Genomic DNA, 20,445 nt, shown 5'->3' with positions numbered 1-20,445 from the left:
GTCCTTCAATGCCTTTCTGGTCATGAAACTTCGCCGTCACGCTATGGGAGAGCTTCGTACGCTGCCCAGGGAAGCCGCGCCGCAGCGCTGGTGTTGATCGGAGGACAGCCGGTGGCGTGGTCAGAGCGCGTTTGGCAGGGAACGGACCACGGAGTAAGATAAAACAGACGCTCGCCGCCTCATCAGCAGTGCGCTTTCGCTTTACGTGTCGTGGGCCGCTCAAACGGACTTATTTTGTGAGTGGCGAAAAAATTTGGTGCGAACGGACATGCTGCTACTGCGTTACTGCCTGCCGGTCTGGCTACAGAGCAGCGGCGGCCGCCCGATGCCCTCCGATCTGTGGTGACGCCCCTCGCGGCAGCCTTTGTCCCCGTACGAAACTTGGCCGGGAGTTTCATAACCAGAGAAGCATTGAAGGACTCTGGTTTAACTTTCGTTTTAAGTGCGAATGCACTTTATAAGCGACCCCAAACCATCCACCGCCGGCGTCGGCGGCGGCGGCGGCGTCCGCAGTGCTCCTCTATATTTAAAAATGAAACAGCATCCGGCGCCAGGTTTCGATCCGAGGACTTTGCGGGCCGCAGCCCGACGCTCTACCGAATAAGCCACGGACGCGACGCTGATATCGGTGTCAGTAACGCGTCTTATATCTTTAACGCCGCTGCGCGCGTCCCCCTGCCCCTTCGCTCGCTCTTCCGCTCTCTTCGCTGGCTGCAGCTGCGCGCGCACCCCTCTCTCTCGCGCGCCCGCCTTCTCTCTCAGTCTCCCGTCGAGAGCGGGTCGTGCGATGGATAAATACCCCTCATAGCATTACCCCGTGCATTCGCACTTAACCATGTTCACCCTCGGGGAAATGCTTGGGAGTTTTTTATGCACTGTCATCGCCTACTGCATTTTCTCCAGCAAAACGCATCAGCCCCTAGCGGCCAACCAATCCCTTTCCTTCTACTGCGGCCACTCTCCCCAATTGGCAGCCTTCCCAGTGCTTTAGTCACGTAACCGGTTATCTTGGGGCGACGTGTGATGTGAAGTGGCAACGAAGAAAAAAGCGTTCTCGGCCGTGGCGCCGAGGTTCTTACTGCTGGCCAGAGCGCCGCTACTACGACGGCCTAAACATCGGTTGCCTTGGAAATCGGGCACAAGCCACTCTCGAATTCAGTTGCGCTTTTGGACATGACCGAGGATCCCACTTAATCTCGGGGCGCCACCTTACGACATGTGGCGAATTAGGCGTCCCACTCCCTCCCATTGTAAAGCGGGCGATGCGTTTTTCATCCAAAAAATACAGGAGGAGCTGGTACAGTACTTGTCAATTTTGTAGGCCATGCTAAATGTTTTCTGCCTGAAAGAATTCATAGCAAAAGAATAAGGTTTTACTTGCGGCCAGAGTATTTCATTACAGCAAGAAAGAAGCTTGCTCACTCCAGCTTCCTGGCCTAAAAGCTGTCACCCTTGCTCGGGACGTAAGCTCGTACTTGGAATTTTTTTTTTTTGCCTATGCATTTTTGGCTTGGCCTAGAAAATTTCGACTTTATTCCTGCCCCAATTACGTTACGAAACATACAATGCGGCAGGAGAATTGAAATGTAGGCTTGAATTTTTTTTTCCATGTGAGTAAAGCATTGTCTGCTGCCGTGCAAGAGGTGAGGGTACTATAAAACACCCAAGTTTTGAATGAGACAGAATTGTGTTTTCTCTTCATTGCCCCATTAAAATGGGCACTTTGCCTTATTGCATTGCCATTTTGTTCAAAGGAAACGTGAATGTGGCGTGCATAAACCTTACGGGCTTCGCAGCCACTCGGAGGGACTTAGTAGCTATAGCTTTGACCCAGCCTCTGTACGTTTTCGCGTTCGATCTGTGTTTGAAATCATTGTCGCATAGGTTTGTAGGAATGGGGCTTAATTTTATTTTGTAGCTTGTCACACTTGCATGCTACCCATGTGCTACCCATTAATGCACTCATGGGCCGGCTATAAAGCAGACGATAGGATTGATGTGGATAACCAGAATTCCTTGTCAAAGGCAGCTATAACAATGTGGGGACATGGAAAAGTGAAGGCTTACAGACAGGGAGAAACACATAGAAAAGCAGTGAGCAGAGGTAGTGGCCGGCGACGCCTAGGTGCATTGCGGCGAGACTGGCAGCACTGATACGGGAGGCCCAAGTCGCCAGCAGCAGTTGCACCTCCAACACTCCTCTCCACCTCTAAACTGTTGTCCTTCCCTTCAGGTTAATTTGATATTGAATGTACAAAAAGATAAGAGCATCGGGTTGACTGAGCGTGGTAAGTGTGTTACTTTGTTAGAGTATTCTGAATTTTGCAGCATTGAAGATGGCGGTATTAAGGTTTTACTCTCCATGCAATGCGAGTGCGGTTTTGAGCCAACAGACAACATGGGCGAAGAAAGGAGTAACGAAACAGCAGTGCGCTGCTTACAGTGATGTGACGGCGAGGTGTTCTTGGTACATTGGTAGTTGCTGCCAAAGAGGCATTCTCTCAGTGCGCGGCCTTCCCTTTTCAGGAGAGCGCGCGGCTGCGACCAGACAGGCATTCGAGGCGGCTCTCCCGTGCTGTCGTACCATCCGTGCCAGGATGACGCACAAGCACACCTATCACCGTCCCTTTACAATTCAGACTATGTATTTTTAAGTGTTTATCAATAAAGAATTGCTAATTGAAATACTGGTATATTTATCTTCAAAAACTGGCCTTGCTCAGCCGGCGGTGGCTGTTTAATGTGTCATGGCGGTGGCTGTTTGATGCGCCATAGCGCGGCTAAATAGGGCGCTACATATGCTCTGGACAAGGCTTAAGAGGCTGCATTGCACTTTTTACTAGCACTTATAGGCACTGGTAGTAATGCATTGAACTCAACGCTTTTATGCGTGTTTTACCTAAGACACTTCGAAGAAAAAAATTCCGTGGAACGTTTTCATTGTTGTTGCTAGAACACTCCTGTATAAGTATAGCTGACAGTTTCAAACATAATTGGCAAAGTTTCTTACAATTAAATAGCAGGGGGATTTTTTTTTCTCGAAAGCAGCTTCATTGTCCTCCATTACAGTGGCTGTACCAGTTTTTAGTCATGACCTGGTGACTGGAACGCTAAGGTTCCACCGGTGGCATCGAACTGTTGTTGGATTGCACGGCAGATGGTAGAGAGTTTTAGCATAGCATGTAGCGTGCGTTACGCCAGCGGCGGCGGGTGCCCGGACCCGACTGTGCATACGCGCCCAGACAGCGCGGAGGGGATGGGGGCAGCCCGTCCCGGGAATGAATGCACGCATGCGCAGCTTCGTCCCGGTGCCCGCCGCCACTAGCTTAGCCCACCCTACCTGCTAGGCTAAAACTCTCCAGTATTATGTGGTCAACAGGCTACGTTCTCGTGTCATGCGCATTATAATACCGAGGTAAAGACGCGCTGAGACTAGTACCCAAATCTCGTGGCTGCCCAAGTGTGAAAACGTGTTGTTCTAGAGACGATATTACCCGGCATCCTTCAGGTGCCGTCACAACGGCATGTTCTGAAGACTGAGATACGTTTAGAACACGATACCATTGTACGGCCAGCCCCAATATTTTTAAGGCGAAGCTTTCTATGTCTCACTCTGGGTGTTCGATGTCGCAGCTAAACGCAACGCAGTAAAGCCAACTTTATCCAATCGGTTTTCACAAAACGGTGATGATGTTGATAATCATAAATGGAGGCACATCAAACGCCGAAAGAAAATAAGAAAGCGGTTCCCGTAGACGGAATCGAACCTGGGTGTCTATCGTTATGTAGCCGACGTCTATCCGATTACGGTAGAAGCAGGTCAGATTTGGTCTATGACTTTGTCTCAGGACGCATGGGGGAAAGCTTGTCGTTTTTAGCATCTTTGTGCTAAGAAAGGGGCTTTGATTTTAACTGCGGAGCTGTTGTTACTGTCCGTGAGGTCGGTGTTGCAGAAAACAATACCAAGAAAATGCCGAGCGCTTGTGAGCGCATGGCTCGCGTCGCCCGGAGGCTTTAGCAAAAAAAAAAAAAAAAAAAAAAAAAACTCCAGCATTTCTACGTATTGGTGGAAACACTTGCTCGAACGACAGAGACGCGTCATAGTGTACGCCCCTCGTAGGTTCGTCCTCGTGTCGTCGTGGGCACGCGCTCGGTGCCGTAGATAAGCCCTCGCGCGGCAGCGTCTAAACGACACCCTGCTTGGGAGAGGTCACTGCGGGCGCCGCATTCTCTAGATGCCCATATGGATAATTGGAGACATGGCTACGAGTGTGCCACTCCTTCTTGATACGACTTGCAGATCCCGCCACCGCTGCCTCTGGTCGATGACGAAGTGCTGGTGGAAGTCTACAATGCTGACGATGACTCTGCATCAAACACTCACCGCGAGGAAGATGGCGACCTCTTCTATGCATATTACGACTATTACTGGCACCGCAAATATGCAAATAAACAATGATACTGAAACTTAACTATGTGTCCGGCAATGCTCGTGCACCTGCAACAGCTTCGCCATTCCATTCTTATGCATGAGGGCAAGCTTTCCTGAATTTTTTTTTTCGCCCACCTATGTGAACGCTTTCGGTCCGTTCGCGATGCAGTGTCCACCTTTACATTTTTTTTTGTGTGTCCCCAGATAGTGCAAAGCAGCACTGAGGGGTGGAGGAGGAGAGTGAAATATGAGGATTCACTTTGCTTTCGGGTTCATTCCGTATATCCACCCACCCCGATACACAAACACACACACGTACTGCCTTCTGCTTCGACCGTCCTTCGCAACTTCGCAAATACTCTCGCGTACAGTGTTCACAGCCATGAACGCTCTATATATATATATATATATATATATATATATATATATATATATATATATATATATATATATATATATATATATATATATATATATATCAGGGTGTCGAACCGGAACCGAACCGAAAACCGGAACTGAACCGGTATTTTTGCCGGAACTGAACCCGAACCCGAACCGTTATTTTTTGATCACGCTGAACCCGAACCGGAACTGAACCGAAAAAAGAAATAACGGTTACCGGTTCATGCCGAAACGGTTCGACCCTCTGTTGTTGACATTGCACAGTCAATGCAATTCAGGCTTTTTTTTTCTTTCACGTACCATCAACTTCGTACCTGCTCGCTCACTTCCCCCTCCAGACAATTGAACACTATCACGCTCTATGTAACAACAAGGGAAATGAATGAGCACCAATGTAGCAATGGTCTGTTGCTGCTGGAAGCGCGAGCGTAGTGGAAGCTGACCAAAGGAAATGTCATTCTCCGCAGCTTGCAGGGGATATAAAACGATTTTGCCCTTCCCTAGCTGCAACTTTAATGGCTGCAGGAGTGCTCCAGTGTGCAGCAGCGAAAGCCCGATGTGTGCAAACCTTTTCCATTTCATAATTTCTTTAAAAGGTCCGACACCTGCAAATTGTAATATTTGACAAATTTGACCGCAGGAGCTGCTCAGTGGCTAAACCGCTTGATGCTGACCAAAAGTGGCTTCGATGTCCCTTACCCACGACCATTTTTGAGGACAGTACCGTGGACAAGCTCCGTTTTTTACAAGTACAAATAACAACAGATATGTCAGGGAAAACTGTTAAGGTGCGCACTTAATCTCTTGGCAAGAAACTGCAGTCCTCAACCTTGTCTTGGAAGCAGCAACAGTAATAAAGCAGATGACACGTGCAGAAAGGACGGCCGGTACCTCACACTGTCCCATTCGCCGAGCGATCATCTTTTCTGCTTGTTCTGCAGTTTTTTCTCTTTCAGATCTGGTTTTTTTTCGAAGGTGCACTTGTACTGACTGCCCAACTCGCTACATTACTTCTACTGCTACTCGATCCGGAGGGGAGTACTGATTTGATTTGATTGTGGGGTTTAACGCGCCGACCCAGCACAGGCGATGAGGCGCGCCGTAGTGGAGGGCTTCGAATTAATTTTGACCACCTGGGGATCTTTAACATGCGCCGAAATTTTGTACACACGGGCGTTTTTGCTTTTCGCCTCCATCAGAAAAGCGGCCGCTTCGGCCGGGAATCGAACCCGCGACCTCGCGCTCAGCAGTGCCTTAGCCACTGAGCCACCGAGGCAGGTCAGAGGGGAGTACTGCTGTGGACGAATTAAAGAGCGCCTACCCAAAAAAGTTCTTCTCATGCTCCGCGCGTAAAATTTCCCTTTCATTTTGTAACAGCATAATCTGTTATAAGATTACGCAATATAGCACACGGAATGATGGCCGGGGGTCAGGCGGTACGATGACATACTGATTGTAATGCACACATCCAGTATAGCTTTCGCAAAAGGAATTGCAGTGGTCAGAGCAATAATGCAGTGACTGAGCGTTAACTAAAGCTTACTTTTAACAAAAGTGTGGCTAACACATTCGATAGGGTGACAGCTAAGAAATTATTCAGGGTGACCAAATGATCTAATTCATTGGTAGTATTTATGTGCCTGTAGTAGGGTTTTTCTGTTTTGTTACAAATATAAAAAAAATGTGCGCCATTGGTATTAAGCGCTGATATTTCAACACGCCAGTACGCAGACCTAAATTTAAGGCTTCAAGGTAAGCGTGATAGGCGATTCCATAGCGACGATTGCGATTTCACCAAAAAATGAAAGGGCAGAATATATATCCCACCGTCATATCTCTTGGCGGTGGCTTTATGAATAGTCGCTAGGACAACATAAAGTCTGGACGAGAAAGTAGGTAGTAAATCGTCACCACTCCATCTGTTTTTCTAATATCTCGTGATTTTTTAAAGTTTGCTTTGCAATTGCGCCACTGCCCTTGGGGAACAGCAGCATTTTGAATTTTTGTTTGTGTTTTGACTTTACTGTCGCTTTAAACTACTAAATGTTTTTTTTTTCTAATTTCAGTGACAATTCAAATCATCGAACCGGTTCGCGAACCGGTTCAAGCTCCCGAACCGGTTCGCGAACCGGTTCGGCACGTGATTTTGTCGAACCGGAACTGAACCGGAACGAAATTATTTCACCCGAACCCGAACCGTAACCGAACCGGTATTTTTTTCGGTTCGACACCCTGATATATATATATATATATATATGTATATATATATATATATATATATATATATATATATATATATATATATATATATATATATATATATATATATACAGCAACAAAGTTTTCCTGGACGCCGTTAGAATATACACAAAAATGGTTTCGACCACGGTAAAAAAAGAGAACAGATTTAATAACGTTTCGGCCGAGGGACCGGCCTTCGTCAGATACAGTGATGGCATTGTCGTACTGCTTATATATGTTTCAAAACTACAAATCAGCTACAGCAGTCGAATGAGGAAAGGGAAGAAAAGGAAAGAGGCAAACACGAGATACAGGCGCTTGTCTAAAGCATTACATATACGCTATGGTGCCCAGAATTATCAATAAAGGTTTTCTGCACGATGTGTGTGCTTATACAAAAGCAAGGCTATCTTTACAGGGTTGTCTCTATAAACACCAAGAACAGAGCAACGACCCTGTACAGAGAGACAACAAGAACAGAGAGACAACCCTGTAAAGATAGCCTTGCTTTTGTATAAGCACACACATCGTGCAGAAAACCTTTATTGATAATTCTGGGCACCATAGCGTCTATGTAATGCTTTAGACAAGCGCCTGTATCTCGTGTTTGCCTCTTTCCTTTTCTTCCCTTTCCTCATTCGACTGCTGTAGCTGATTTGTAGTTTTGAAACATATATAAGCTGTACGACAATGCCATCACTGTATTTGACGAAGGCCGGTCCCTCGGCCGAAACGTTATTAAATCTGTTCTCTTTTTTTACCGTGGTCGAAACCATTTTTGTATATATATATATATATATATATATATATATATATATATATATATATATATATATATATATATATATATATATATATATATATATATATATATATATATATATATATATATATATATATATATATATATATATATATAAGTATATCAGGGTGTCGAACCGGAAGCGAACCGAACCGTTATTTTTTGAGCACGCTGAACCCGACCCGGAACTGAAACGAAAAAAGAAATAACGGTTACCGGTTCATGCAGAAACGGTTCGACCCCCCGTTGTTATTGCACAGTCAATGCAATTCAGGCCTTTTTTTCTTTCGCGTACCATCAACTTCGTACCCGCTCGCGCACTTACCCCTCCAAACACTTGAACACTATCACGCTCTATGTAACAACAGGGGAAATGAATGAGCACCATTTTAGCAATGGTCTGTTGCTACTGGAAACGCGAGCATAGTGCAAGCTGGCAAAATGAAATGCCATTCTCGGCAGCTTGCAGGGGATATAAAACGACTTTGCCCTTCCATAGCTGCGTCTTTATTGGAGCAATCAGGTTGCAGAATTTCTCCACTGATCAACAGCGAAAGCCCACACCCGATGTGTGCAAACTTTTTGCATTTCATAATTTGTTTAAAAGGTCCGACACCTGCATTTTTTAATAATTGACAAGTGTGTCCGCAGGAGCTGCTCAGTGGCTAAGCCGTTTGCTGCTGACCACAAGTGGCCTCGATCTGCCTTCCCCACGACCGTTTTTCTGAAGTAGATGGATATGGAGAACGTCCGTGCACCAAGATGTTGATCCACGTTTAATATCACCAGCTGGTTAAAATAAGTCTACCGGCCTGCAACATAATCTGCGCCTTGGAGCAGTGATATACCACGGGGCATCAAATGCGCCAGTTTAAAAAAAAAAATACACAGAAAACAACAAAAAAGAAAAGGCGAATCACGTTGTTTTAAAATATTGCGCAAAAAGTAAGTAAAACGGAATAAGTAAAAAAAGCACCAAAACGTGGATATTGCTCTATACTTTTCTTTGCCCTGCCTTTCACAACCAAACGTGTCATCAATGCGAAGGAAGTAAGTTCCGTGTTCAATTTTTCAGGACAGTACAGTGGACAAGTTCCGTTTTTTTACAGATACAAATAAAACATATGTCAGGGGAGACTGTTAAGGTGCGCACTTATACCTTGGCAAAAAACTGCAGCCCTCGACCTTGTCTTGGAAGCAGAAACAGTAATAAAGCAGATGACACCCGCAGAAAGGCAGGCCGGTACCTCACACTGTCCCGTTCGCCCAGCGATCATCTTTTCTGCTTGTTCTGCAGTTTTGTATCTTTCACATCTGCTTTTTTTTTTTCTAATGTGCACTTGTACTGACTGCCCAACTAACTACATTACTTCTTCTACTGCTACTCGTTCCGGAGGGGAGTACTGCTGTGGATGAATTAAAGAGCGTCTACCCAAAAAAGTTACATCTCATGCTCCGCGCGTCAAATTTCCCTTTCATTTTGTAACAGCATAATCTGTTATAAGATTCCGCAATGTAGCACACGGAAAGATGGCCGGGGATCAGGCGGTACGATGACATACTGATTGTAATGCACACATCCGGTATAGCTATCGCAAAAGGAATTGCAGTGGTCAGAGCAATAATGCAGTGACTGAGCGTTAACTAAAGCTTAGTTTTAACAAAAGTGTGGCTAACACATTCGATAAGGTGACAGCTAACAAATTATTCAGGGTGACCAAATAATCTAATTCCTTGGTAGTATTTATGTGCCTGTTGTAGGATTTTTGTGTTTTGTTACAAATATAAAAAATGTGCGCCATTGGTATTAAAGGAGCACTGACACGAAAATTTTATGTTACACTTTTATTGCTTTTATCGATGCTTAATGGTCTGGCGAACCTGAAACAGCACTTCAAATACTTCAGCGCGCGATAGTTAATTACATTGAACGGCCTGAAAATCGTTTGTTTCAAATTCCCGCGCTTTCATCCCGAACGGCGCATATGACAGCCTCCCGGTTTGACCTCACCGCTTTGTGCGGACGTCACCGGCGCCCGCTTGAGAGGGTGTTGCGCCCGCTCGCCGCTCGTGGGGCCGCGCGCTTGAAGTGACGTCACGAGTTTTTGACGAGCACTGGCGCGTCACTTCTTTTTCCTCTCCTGGAGTGATGTCACGCTGATGTCCATTTCCTGAGTGCCGCTCCGCGCGCTGCTCCGTCGGCGCGATAAATGCGATCCAATTGAACTATGTTCTTGGCGTCGCAGGCCACTCATATTTCAGCCAGGGTATTCTGTTGAGTGAAGGAAGGGAACTGTGCAATAATATTAACGCCGAAAATTGGTGTCAGTGCTCCTTTAAGCGCTGGTATTTGAACACGCCAGTACGCAGACCTAAATTTAAGGCTTCAAGGTTAGCGTGATGGGCGATTCCATAGCGACGATTGTGATTTCAACAAAAAAAGGAAAGGGCAGAAAATATATCCAACCGTCTTATCTGTTGGCAGTGGCTTTATGAATAGTCGCTAGGACAACATAAAGTCTAGGCGAGAAAGTAGGTGGTAAATCGTCGCCACTTCATCTGTTTTTCTAATATCTCGTAATTGTTTAAAGTTTGGTTCGCAATTGCGCCACTGCCCTAGGGGAACAGAAGCATTTTGAATTTTTGTTTGTATTTTGATTTGACTGTCATTTTAAAATACTAAATGTTTTTTTTCCAATTTCAGTGATAATTCAACTCATCGAATCGGTTCGCGAACCGGTTCAAGCTCCCTAACCAGTTCGCGAACCGGTTCGGTGCGTGATTTTGTCGAAGCGGAATTGAACCGGAAAGAAATGATTTCGCCTGAACCAGAACCGTGACCGAACCACTTCTTCACGGAGCGAATATGCGAAAACAGCCATGCGTACAAGATTCACCCTCACGGTAACCCAAATTACCGTTCCTCTCCACCATTAGGCGCGCCTAACACGCCAGGTTATTCGAGGGCGCGTGAAAGCGCGCATTTGGTATTTTAACCGAATGTGGTATGTGCGTTGAGTAAACGAAATTCTGTTCGTACGTCCTGATATCACTCCACCGCATCTCAGCCCCACTCTTTCTCGTCGAACACCGTGGTCAGGCGATCGCTAAAGCATTTGTGCTTACAGCGTCTGGAGGCAAAAAAGTTCACTGATAGTGCAGTTGTTTGAGGCGGAAAAGACAAAAACACCCGTAAACACTGGCGCATGCAGAGGGAGGCGGGAGTGAGGGGGCTGCGGGCTCATCGGAAGTTTTTGTGGTCAGACGGGATATGTAATGGACGAAGCCACTAGCTGTGCTTATTATTAAATAACGAATACCGATAACCCTTTTCACTTAGAACCTGCGCTCTCACCGTACGCAGCTTCGTTGAGGGGTCTCACCCCTACGATCAGCTAATTCCAAGGTTAACACACACACATACAAAAACTGAAACGAAGAAAATTACAGGAAGGTCATGCGAAAAACTTCCGTGGAGCCCCAAAACTAGTGAATGATTTATTATTTTTTATGTTGAATTCATTCTTTGCTTGCACGTTCTATCATTTGCAGTTCTTTTCACCCTTTCTCCTTCGCCGTCCTCTATCCTTTATAGGTGCCCCCCCCCCCTTCCAGCTTCTGCCGAAATGAAAGGCTGTTTTCGCCATGCTTGTAACTGCGAGGTTTTGTCTTATGCTGAATGATGATACTAGGAGGTTTTAATAATTCCTTAGACCTCTGCTATAGATGTATCAACTTTCACTTAGGGTTGTTTATTTTCATGTAGCACATGATATTGCCATATTTATACCCTCTCCGCTTCTGGGAGACCTGCATAAAAATTGTGTTGAAACGGACTCAGCGGGGAAAAAAAATGCAAATTAACAAAAATATTTGGAATCCCAAAATAGGGTGCAGCCTCTCCAAACTCCGAAAGACTAGGGCGTGGGCTTCATCACCACACCAACCGTTTAAATGATGAAGCATTTACGGTAAACCAAGCGAAGCGGGTTGTTCTCGAAAAAATTCAGTTTATGGTGTGACATTACGCAATGCAAATGGGGCGTTTGGCATTGCGCAGTGTCGAAGCCACTAGTTTTACTCCTTTCTATGCACGCACTACACATGTGCGTAGTGGCAAAGTAGAACCTAAAGTAGAACCCAAGGAAAACACGCGGCGTAAAAGTCACCTCTAATCAAGAGCATGCGAATTTTCTTAACTGCTTCAACACAAAGTAATAATTGGGATGTCTCGTTACCGGAAAGCTGTCATACAGGTGGTCTTTGTCTTCGATCATTGTTAAAAGGCTAGGCAAACACACCGTTTCTTAATTTTTAGGATGATGGTCTTGTTATTAACGCAAAAGTTATGTCATCAAGCACTTTAAATTGATCAATGAAAGCATTGTAAGCAACATAGACTGAACAATAGTTGCGATTTTATGTCCATGATGTCTCACTGATCCCTCGCCTGAAGGGCTGAAGTTTAGTATTAATAATCACACGAAAGGCTACCAATCCACTTTGAACTAGTGTGGGAGGACGCTTCTATGTCGTAATAAAAATCGAACAATGCTCGCTTAGATAACAAGACATTTCACCCGAAGAATGTATCACAATGTACTATAATGAGCAATATGAACCTCCCGTTTTTGTGGTAGCCGTGTTCAGTGAAACAGCAGGCAATGCGTGATCGCACCTGACGTTGCTCATGCCGGAGTCGAAGGACGTATGACTGAGCGGGTAATACGCCGCCGCGAAATTTGTAGCCGACGAAAAGAAGAAACAAAACGTCCTTCGACGAAGACAAGATACGGCACATACGGGAGCTTTTATGCGTCCTATCTTGTCATCGTCCACGACTGTTTAACGCCACGTTTTCTTTTTTCTTGTTAAACTAGCTGGCGGTCGCGGTGCACCGGTTCACAAGGAAGGCAACGTTTTCATAGGCACGCTCAAAAAGCTTTCGAAGCTCTTCAAGCAACTTATTATTTCAGATAATGGTAAAATTAATAAAATCACAGCCTCTAATGAGTTACCCCCCAAATATTAACATTGTTCGTAACTACAACCTTGGCCTGCGAAATAGCAGGCACAACCGTTCCGGCAAAAATACGCTTTACTTCTTTTTTCCTTAGTTTTAAAACAGCCTGTTTTTATTTTCCACTTACAAAATTGCACACTATTCTTCGCGCTTTTGTGGCACTTTGTTTAAATTTGCGGTCACTAAAACGTTTCAATCCAAGCCAATGATGAAACTAAGGCGGGCGCGATGTATAATGGCGGTCCATGACGACACAGACGACCTTGATGTGAGCCGCATAGACGCTAGCGCCAGATTCCTCTCTAGTGTATACTGTAAGAAACTCTATGTTCGCAACCTTGTCTTCAGTGGTGCTAGCATTCCTGTTATCACAGTGATCGGTGCTTGTTACGGTTGCGCGGGCGATAGCAGAATTGTTAGGCTCCATTCAACGCATCGATGGAAATCGGAACGCCGGTGCTGGCGGGTATGACGCAACGGGCGCGGCTATGACGCAACACAATCCAACACAATCCACTTTAATCCAATCCAATCCAATCCAAGCCAAACCAAGCCAAGCCAATCGAATCCAATCCAATGCCCCTCGGGACTCGCGAGAGAGTGTTCGCTATCGGAGAGGAGAGGGGGTGAGCGGCGGAGAGCGCAGCTCGCGCGGAGAGGAGAATGGGGGAGGGGTGTGGACGGACAACAACGCCGTATGGAGGGACAAGGCGAGTGAATGAGATGCAGTCGCATCTAAATATTTCTTCTTGCGGCTAGTGTATCCTGCGCACGAGTTGTGTGCGCGGAATTTGTGTGTCAGACTTTCTTTCAGAGCTTTGGTGTCGCGCAAAATAGCCAACTTAAAGTGGTACCATGAACGCGTGCGCTATGGTCGAAAGCCAACACTTCGCATCTCCCCGAAGATTCGGCCTAGAGGAAAGCAGCGGCTTTCGCAGAGAGCTTTGCGGGACCCTTTGGACCAGCAGACGCCATACAGGAGTCATTGAATTGGAATGAATTAGAAAGAGAGTAAAAAAATTGGCGCAGCTTGCACTAGTGGTACAAGCCAGGAGAAACAGCAGTGCTTGGGGTCGACCTAGCTTCTTGCCACGCTGACAGCGGATCTCAGGAGAGAGGGAGCAGAAAGAGCAAGCCTATGCACGTTCCTCGTACGGCGAGCGGCGACCCAACACTGTCACCCTCGACATTAACGGCCGCCAAGACGTCGTCGCCGCCGACCGAGTCAAGCCCGCTTACGTCGCCACCGTCCGAGCCAACCAGGGCTTCCCCGACTCAACAGCCGCGCCTCGGAATTCCCAAGCTAAACCGACCAAAAACGTCACGTGGGCAACACAACGGCTTCCGGCTCTACTGGAGAGAGCCCTGTAGCGACTGGCGCGCCAATGATCCGCCGCGCCGAAGACGACGACGGCGAATGCGGCAGCTTCTCACTTCGCGCAAGCCTCAACGGCGCGGGGTGCTCCTCACGAGACGTATGCTGAAGGGCGCTCGGTATTTTTTTTTTTTTTTGCAAAAGCCACTGCGCGAAGGTCATGCCGGACGCCTCGCGCCGGGGGAGTATTTTCTTCTCTGTATTTTTTGGCTAATGCCAACGGACCTGCTGTTAAAAGATCGCTTAAGTCCCTGTCCGCGCCTCAGTCTATTTAACAGATGTGTGTAACCATGCTCGGATCAGGTTTCGGCAAGCCCTCAATTAATACTTCTGTCTTCTTCATGTTCGACTATGATCAGTGGTGAGTGATAGCATTCCAGTTAAATCACAGCAGTGTGGTCTACGTCGTCGTCATAAGGCGGTCCGATCAGCGCCTAGCCATCCTAGTCACGGTAGAATTTTGTTGATGACACCGAGTCGCGGATCCTGGGGACGGGAGCGATATCTAATGGTTGGATAGAACTGGTATCTTTTAATGATATAAATGATATTAAGAAAGAGCTGCCAGAAGTCAGCTCCTCCCAGTTTTTAATATTTTCAACAATATCCATCTTCGACCCTGAATTGCTTTCTGCATTCACTGACGGGATATTTTTTTCGTTGTGATCAGAAAAGAAAAGGGGTGAGGGGATGGAGGGGGGAAGAGGGGCAGGGATGGAGGGCCGTGGTCTACAATGTTGCGCTGTCGACATGTCTTCCACCTTGAAATTGTCTTCTTTTGCTTCGAAGCTGCCGTCCAACCCAATACCACTGGCGTCTGCTACCACCGCCTGATGTCGATCCCTCTTTCGCTGGAGAGTTTCATGATTCTCGTCTGCTATTAACATAAGTTTCGGATCGTGCCCCGCTTCTACTTATCGGGGACATTAAATTCCCCGCAATAACTTGGTCGAACTTAGCAATAACTATTTCAGAACAGAATGTTGAGAATTATATTGTAGATACTTGCCTAACTTTCAACTCATCTCAAATAATTACGCTTCCTACATGAACTACTGACAATTAATCAAGCCTGCTAGATTTATTGTTAACGTTCCGACCTGAAAAATCCTTGTCAGTCTGTAATACCTATCCAGCCTAAGTGATCACTCAGTCATTTATGCCACAACCAAATGACTTCCCCAGTAAAAAATTATTGCCCTTTCCTCCGGAAACCGAGGTGCACTCGAGTCTTGCCCACAGTGATAACGAAAACGACCAAAATCGAAACGCAATAACTGCAAAGCGAAAACGAAAACGCTTCTGGCAAAATAGAAACACCAAGATCGAAACGACCACACAAAACAACCGATCGACCAGAACGAAGCCCTTTCCTTTCGCTGAGGTTTACCCGAGCGCTGAGGTTTGACATACGTTATTGTGAAGCATCCTTCTGAAATTATCGGGAACGTTTACGTTCTTCAATGGCTGCCCGCTCTTCCTCGGAGCAACCCGTGCGCGGCCCACTCATGCCGCGCTAGAAGGTGAACTGCGGGACGAGAGCCAGCGACGGCACCCTCGATGTGGCGTAATGCGAGCAACGACTCTGATTAGCTCCCAATGTGGCATGATATAGCGCGAAACTTGTGCGCGCTTCCAGGCCACCTGCGATAGGCGAGCGCGAGCTGCGCCCAAGCTCCAACAGGGACACAGTCGACACCTTTTCCCTGGCCAATCCTCCCGAGTGGATACGTGTGAAACACTTCAATGGCAACGTCATGATCATTATCATCGTCGTTAGAGCACGTAGATGAAGTTGGCTTTGCCGTTGGGCGTTTCGGAGTATACGCCACCACCGACCGACCGTGAGTCCGAGAGGTTGCCCGCTAGGGGGCGTCGCTTGAAATACGGCGCAACGTCGAGCTCTGAAATCTATGCTCATCGCTCCAAGCCAGCGACCCTGTGACATGAACCAACCGGTCTCTCTATTCGGCAAGTCTCCAGGATCATTTTGAACCATCATTTGTGGCATTTGACCGCATACACGTTGGGAACTACGGCTCCGAAGGCGTAGTCATGCCCGGGACTCTCCAAGTCTAACCAAGGAGTTCGAATTCGGTGCCATGGCAACGGCGGGATCGCCGCTGTCGCCACGTGCTGCCGAAGAAACCCCGCGTGCAACCGAAGAAGCTCATCTTCGCTGCACCGGCATGCCCACGCAAGGTGCAAGCCTGCCCAGCCAAAGCCTGCCTGAAGGCAGCCTGCCGATAACAACGACATTCGTGCCAGCTGAGCTACGCCGCCAAGTGGCGCGCCACCGCCGAACCAGCAGCATCGGCGGTGCACGCAGCCTAGAACTCTTTTTGTCCGAGTGCAGTGTGATATCGTGGCCAGCCATGCTCGCGCCATTGAGCTGCTTCAAGCTCGGGGCAGGAGACCTATCCTTTTTGTGGCTGTATCGTCGACCGCCATGCCTTTCCTGGTTACGTCTGGCGACCACTGTAAAGGCGTCGAAACGCAGCACAGCCCTCCCTATGCCGATGCAGACGACCCGGTGGTCAGCTGGACTCTGCGCCGTCAAAAAAAGCGGCCGAGACCCAGCCGATAGTTCGGGAGGCAAGCGAGAGTAGGCCAAGGATAGACCTGGTGACATTTCGACGGTGTACCCAGAGACGGCGGGCAATGCGCGCGCCCCACCCACAAGCTCCGCAACCAGACCATAGATGCTGTGAAAGGGGGAACAACGTCCCAGGCTGCGCAGATCGGCAAGACACGAAGGGCCAAGTCATGCTCCCCCGTGAGCTCCCCTGCGCATTACCGGCCCCTTGCTACCTCCACTGGACAGGTAGCAATGGCAGCTGCCGTGACGAAGTTTTCTCAGCGCCCTCCCTCCTCGTCAGATGGTGCCCCCGCTACCTCGCCGAGTGGCGCTGTGCTCGCCAACGAGCTTGTGCGCTTTGCGAAGCGCGCCGCTGAGCTGCGTGACAGAGCGGCGGCCGCGTCCGCTCTTCTGGCCGAGGAAGAAGATGGTGATACTGCGGAATGCTAGTCACACCAATGGATTTTGCGGCCACCGGGGTCCCCACAGAAGGGCGATCCAACGCCGGACCTTCTTCGGACGACTTGGAGGGGCAGTGGACGCAAAAAATTGCAAAGCGCAGAATCTTGTTGCCAGGCGACCGATACACCAGCCTGCTGTCGGCACCTGCCTGTTCCGCCCCACTGATCGCTCTGCCTCCTTCCTTGCAGTATCAAGGGAGGCAGACGCCCGTGAATTAGCCGCTGTCGTCGGTCTCCCAAGCGGGGATGAACACTCGCTTAAACGTTGTTGCTGCCGATGCCGAGACTACTGAGTGCCTCTCGTGTCTGCTGGCAACAGAGGAAATATGCGGTATTCCTATACGAGCCTACCGACCCGTCGAACGTGGCACAAGTCGTGGCCTGATCTTTGGCGCGGACCCGCAACTCACGTCGGACGAGATATTGGCCAACATTAACTCTGATGTGCCTGTAAGTGAGGTGTCCCGGCAGCGCGGTGGTGCAGTGGTGGTGCACTTTACGGGACCGGTCCCACCCCCCTTCGTCGCTGTCTACAAGCTGCTGCTCCCCGTGAGAGCATGCCACCCCAGACCTATCCAGTGCGGTCGATGTGGGAGACTCGACCATGTGACGGCCGGCTGCAAGGGTACCGCGAGGTGTGCGCGTTGTGGGGGAGGACACAGCTCACAACAGTGCACCGCAGCTGTTGCCCGCTTCTCCAACTGTAGTGGCCGCAACAGTGTGACGGACCCCCGTTGCCCACGCTGACATCACGAGCGCCGTGTGGCCACAGCCATGGCCCAGGCACGGCAGCGAGTGCCACGTGGGGAGGTCGAGGCGTCGATTCGACCGGCGCAGCCCAGCTACGCCGAAATGGTCAGGTGGTGAAGCACCCAGCGGCAGTCAGGGCTTAGCCCACAGACGCAGCAGCCTGCCCCCCAGGGACGATAGCAGCTACGGTATGCAGCACAGCGGGAAGCAGCCAGGCGCCCCACTGCCCAGCAGCCCACCCCGCCCGCAGCCCCAGTCGTTCCGCTTGCAGCCCCCGGCCCAGAGCAGCTGATGCCCGTCCTCCTGGCCCTGGCGCACAGCTTGGTGGGCCGACTGACCTCCGATGACCCTGCATGGATGGCGGCCGCACACGCCCCGGCCATTCTGAAGCCCCCCCGCTTGTCCTTGTCCCGTTCGTCCCCTGCTTGAATGTTTGCGCTTTAAATTCGTAAACCTCCACCATGGCTAGCAGAACCTGTGGGAAAGGCCAGCGGCCAAGCATCCTGCAGTGGAACTGCAACAGCCTGGCCCGCCGCATCGCAGAGCTAATTGAGCACCTGCTGCGGGAGTCCTTCGACGTGCTGACACTGCAGGAGGTGTACATCTACGGCGACACCCCGCGCCTGCCAGGCTACGTGTGTCATCTCAGCGACACCAGCTGCCGCCTGAGATCTTGCAGCAGAACACCGTGCCGTGACGCCACCCACCCACCGTGAAAGTCGCGGGTAGCGGCCTATGTGCGGGCCACCCTTTCAACAGCGCTCCTGTTGACCTGGCCCCAGATGCTGAGGGCCCGATGCAGTGTACCGCCATTACGGTGCGCATGGGGACAACGGACACCAGCGTGGCCAGCGTCTACATCCGGCCGCAGAAACCATGGAATGCCGTGGCGCTGTGCCGTATGCGCGGAAACCTGTGCTCAGACGCTGTAGTGTGCGGTGACTTCAACGCACATTACCCGACCTGAGGGAGTCAGCGAGCCACCCGAAGGGGACGGGAGTTGTTGAACGCCGCCACCTCCTGTGGACTGCACGTGGCCAAAGCCCTACTTTCATCCACCCTTGTCGTCGTTGTGGCACGGTCCAGCAGTCATGCATCGACCTAACCCTGGTGACGCAGCGTTGCGCCTATTCCTGGGAGACCGCCGTCAGCACGTGGGGTTCTGAGCACTACCCCATACTGGTCACCCCCGGGAACCACCGCCAGCGAGCCGACACAAGGGCTTACGCAGTCACTAGCTGGGTCGACTTCCGCAAGGAAATGACCAAATCTACTGAGGACCTGGAAGTCGACTTCCTCGCAGCAGTCGTGCGGAGCGCCGACAAGGCAACGGTACGGGGAGAGGTACCTTTCTGCACGCCACTCCCGGACATGGAGCTGCTTCGGCTTCGGGCCCGCCACAACCAGCTACATAGGAAGGCTATGCGAAGCAATCGCCCAGAGGACTGGACGGAGTACCGGCGGGCAGACGCCCAATGCCGCTGACGGGCACGGCAGCGTCGCAGGCAGGGCTGGGAGTCACTGTGTTCGTCCATGGACTCTCGCAGGGACCCGGGCAGAGCCTGGCGTATTTCTAAGGCTCTGCTGGGGCCTAACACCACCAGCCGGCGTCCCCTGCTCACGGTCGCCATGTCCCTGGGCATGACCGAAGAGGCCCTGGTGGCGCTATTCGCAGAACAGTTTGCTAGGGCCGCTCAAACTCCGCCTTCAGTTCCTGCGGCCTCACCGGACGCGGCGCCAGCCGCCCCACACGACCAAAGAGTGGTGTCCCTCTGCTCCACGGACATCACACTTCGTGAGCTGCAAGCCGCCCTGAATCGCTGCCTCAAGCGGCGGAGTGCTCTTGGTATCGACGGAATGGCGTACCAGATGCTGCGAAACCTGGACGTGACTCAGGTGGAGCCGCTTCTGCGACTGTTTAATAGGGTCTGGCGACTGGTGTCCTCCCGCCACCCTGGCTCGTGGGGCTCATTTCGCCAATTCTCAAGGTAGGCAGGCCCCCGACGGAGGCAGAGTCCTACCGACCCGTGTCCCTGACGTCGGCTGCTGGGAAGGTCATGGAGAGTGCTGCCCTGACCCGTCTTCAGTGGATCGCGGACCACAGCGGCGTCTTCCGGGAGCAGCAAAGCGGCTTCAGGCGGCACCGCTGCACGGCTGACTCCCAGGGGACGTCATCTCCATGCTGGAACAGGCCCGCCGCACAAGAACGTGGCCTTCCTGCTCGTGCTGGATATGCGGTCGGCATTCGACACGGTCGCCCACGGGGCCATCCTTGAGGCGTTGGACGGCATAAGCGTTGTGGGGCGCCTCGGAGGCTACATCCGGGCATTCCTACGTGACTGGACACTGCGGGTGAAGGTCGGCCGGGCGACCGCCATTCC

The sequence above is a fragment of the Haemaphysalis longicornis genome, unplaced genomic scaffold, assembly GCF_048455015.1.
Source record: "Haemaphysalis longicornis isolate Haplotype H1 unplaced genomic scaffold, Haemaphysalis longicornis Haplotype H1 scaffold_1, whole genome shotgun sequence".
NCBI classification, from domain to species: Eukaryota; Metazoa; Arthropoda; class Arachnida; order Ixodida; family Ixodidae; genus Haemaphysalis; species Haemaphysalis longicornis.
The sequence above is the reverse complement of the archived record's forward strand: the minus strand, read 5'-3'. Positions refer to the sequence as shown.